The sequence below is a fragment of the Odocoileus virginianus genome, chromosome 2 (genome assembly GCF_023699985.2).
Source record: "Odocoileus virginianus isolate 20LAN1187 ecotype Illinois chromosome 2, Ovbor_1.2, whole genome shotgun sequence".
Classification (NCBI taxonomy): domain Eukaryota; kingdom Metazoa; phylum Chordata; class Mammalia; order Artiodactyla; family Cervidae; genus Odocoileus; species Odocoileus virginianus.
In genome coordinates, this window is record NC_069675.1 from 494,540 (window position 1) to 498,070 (window position 3,531).

Consider the following 3,531-nt stretch of genomic DNA (forward strand, 5'->3'; position numbering starts at 1 on the left):
CTTGCCTGGAAAATCCCATGGACAGAGGAGCCTGAAAGACTTCAGTCCATGGGGGCCACAAAGAGTCAGTCATGGCTGAGTGACAAAGCAAACACCCACTCTATTCCTGCCGCCACTGGCCTGATTCAAGCCTACACTTACTGGTGCCTCCACTCAGACTGGAGCCTACAATTCATCCTCAGATAACAGCCACCGTGATTAGCAGGAATGTCTAAAACTCTTCCATGGCTTGCTCTCATTCACACTCCCAAGTTGCTACTGGTGACCAACATATAAATTCAACCTACAAAATGGGTTATGTTGGGCCCACAAGGAGCCTTTTAAAACTTTTCTGAATTAGTTGACATAGTAAAAATATATGAACTTCCCTGGAGGTCCAGAGGTTAAGATTCTGCACTTTCCCTGCAGGGAGTGAGGGTTTGACACCTGGTTGGGGAACTAAGACCCCACACGCTGTGCGGTGCAGCCAAAAAAGATAAAAATGTGTCGACCACCCTATAGCATCCACAGCCAGAGCTGAATGGCAAGCGCCCTCTTCAGCAATGGCATGCCATGTGCAGTTCACAGCATTACCCACCAGCCCCAAACCTACTTTGCTTCACTCACGACAGGACTTGCCTCAGCCCCCACAGGTCCTTGAGTTTGAGACCCCTGGCCACAGGCTCAAGGCCAAGCTCAGGGATGGAAGGCTTACTGTGGTCCAATCCCAACTAACACTCCTGCCTTCAGTCAGCAGACTCACCAAGAGTTTCTACACGGCTGCTGTTATACTCGCCACCTCCTCTTCATCTACGCATCCTTTCAGAGTCAGCCGGGCACCAACTCCAAAAAGCGGGGTTAGGTGATTTCCTCAGTGCTCCAGTAATATCCCAAGAATGCCACCGTGTGTGTATTTACTACCCACGAATCTGCTTTCCCTACCACTGTGTGAGCTTCTTGAGAGGCGGTTGTGTCTAAAATACATCCTTCCAACAGCGATGGCCAATGTAGTGCATGGCACATGGTAGGCAGGCACTTAAACTGCTGACCTTTACGATCGAAAGAACCACTTCTGGATGAATTTGCAGGACAAATGAAAGAAAACTACACTTTCCTTTCCAGTTCTCCACAACAAGTCTTGACAATCTGAAATAGGGGAGGGGAAGAAAAATCAGCCTACCCTTTGCAAAAAGCTTTATGGATTGCTACTGTTCTGAATGACACAGGGCTAAAGATCACCTGGGGCTTCCCTAGAGGCTCAGCAGTAAAAAATCCACATACCAATGCAAGAGACATGGGTTCGATCCCTGGGTCAGGAAGATCCCCTGGAGAAGGAAATGATAATCCACTCTAGTATCCTTGCCTGGGAAACCCCATGGACAGGGGAGCCTAGGGGGTTACAGTCCATGGGATTAGAAAAGAGGATCACATGACTTAGTGACTAAACAACAAAAATAAAGATTATGTGGGATCCAAAGAAAAATTTTCTTTCTCACACAAGAAGCAAAGTTATTTTCTCCCCATGGCTTTAGGAATCTCCCTATCCAAAGTGTACTTGGCAAAGATCTTGACAGATATGGTGAAGGAGTCTGTTTGCAGCCAATTTACTTCCAATTTATTCTGATTTAGTTTATGCTATTGCCCATTCACTACAGAAGCAGCAGGAAACCTTAAGTGTAGTTCTCTGTGAAGGAAAGTTACTTGGCTCAAAATAGCCAAGTAACCTGGAGTTAAAACTCCCCTCCAGGTCCTCCCCACCGTTCTATGCAAAACAAAGAACTCTCTCACCTGAAGAAAAAAAATGGACATTAAGGTTGATTACGCCCAGCTCCCAGCCAGTCCAGCCTTTGGCTGATCTCCAGAATTCCTTGCCCCATCCGTTTAAGAGATAACTACTCTGAAAAACCTTGGAGAGAACAGGCCCCCTTAAGACAGTAGCTTACCACATACATGCCTACATATGCTTACTCTTTTCTTGGGTTAGTGCAGCAGCTCGCTAATCTGACTGCTGCCCCTTCTCGCCTCATTAAAGGTGATCTATTCCTGTAACGTGCAGGTCTTCTTTTTCTGAACCTCGCCTTCCCTAACTCCCTTACCTTACACTCTGAATTTTGCTTTTTACTGTTCAGAGAAATTCAATAATGGAGATACGCAGGGCCTATGACTGGTACACAAAATAGGGCACCAACCCAGAAGAATCCTGGAAGAAATGGTTGCACTGGGTCTTAAAGATTCAGAAAGATAAGCACTCTAGCCTCTGTGTAGCTTTTGTGCTATAGGAAGAATTTGTAGTCTCCTACACTACTTTCTTTTTCTGATTGAAGAAATCAAAACGTAAGTTTTGCCTTTAGAATTCGGACATCCAGACTTCCCAGGTGGTCCAGAGATTAACAATCTGCCTGCCAATGCAGGCGACACGGGTTGGCTCCCTGGTCCGGGAAAATCCCGTACGCTGTAGGCTCACCACAACCACTGAGGCTCCAGTCCTAGAGACCCTGCTCCACGGCAAGAGAAGCCTCTGCAGTGAGAGGCCTGAGCACCTCAAATAGAAGCAGTCCCCTCTCACAGCAAACAGAGAAAACCCACAGGCAGCAAGGAAGACCCAGCGCAGCCAGAAATAAAAATAATAAAAAGAATTCAGACATCGCTTCTATACATGTGGAAAATATTCATCTCAAACAGAGATGGATGAATCATCTGACTCTAGAAGAGCGGTAGGTAAGGCCTTTTCGATTTCCTGTCCTTCTTTAGCAAATCTTTCCAAAATTCTACCCCGGCATTCATCCCACAACATGAGACATGAAACTACCGGATGTTAAGTTCTCAAATGGCCTGCCCTGGAAAGGAAGACACGGGCTCAAGTCTCCGGACTAGCCTTGCAAATGTCCTTTAATTACACATACTCCCAGAACTATGACAGGAGCCCGACAGAAATTCAGAAACCCACAAAGAGGGAAAGGCAGCGGCATGACTATTGCCTGTTCCCTTCTGGAAGGAAGGAAGAAGGAAGAAAAAGGGAGGGAGGGAAGAAGAAAGAGAGGAATAAAGACGAACACGCTTTATAAATGTATACGGAAACTGAAACCCTGGAAAGTCCTTCCTGTGGCCACGCAGGTGTGGCCCTGTGGCTGCACCCCGGCATGAGGAGGGGTCAAATCCAAAGATGCCGCTAGGAGTGCCGAGGGGTTCAGGGCTCAGTTCAGTCGCTCAGTCGTGTCCGACTCAGGGCTCAGGTCTGAATAAAGAAGGGCCTGATCTAGCCAGAGCCTGTCCGAGCAGAGCGAGGCCAGGACTTCGGGAAAGGTGATTTTCACTAACAGGGTTCAGAAGGGAGAGCCGCCCCCCTGCACAGAAGTCTGACTCATCTTCCCCAAAGGCCAGGTCTGACCGAAGGAGGGGACGCTCCCTGCCCACAGCGGACAAAAGGCCCAGGAAACCCATCGGGCGCCCAGACTTGGCCAGATGAACAAGCCCGGGACTGGCTCCCAGCGGGCCCCAGAGAACCCCGCGGGCCTGAGATGCGCCTCGCCTCGGTCCCGACATTCCGCTTAC

The 3,531-nt window shown here is 48.5% G+C and overlaps 1 protein-coding gene across 2 annotated transcripts in view; it reads right to left on the reverse strand.

The window, feature by feature from the left end:
- The window catches only part of TMEM87B (transmembrane protein 87B), a 47,523-nt gene that overhangs the window by 43,678 nt on the left and 314 nt on the right, over nt 1–3,531 (reverse strand). The window lies entirely within an intron of this gene.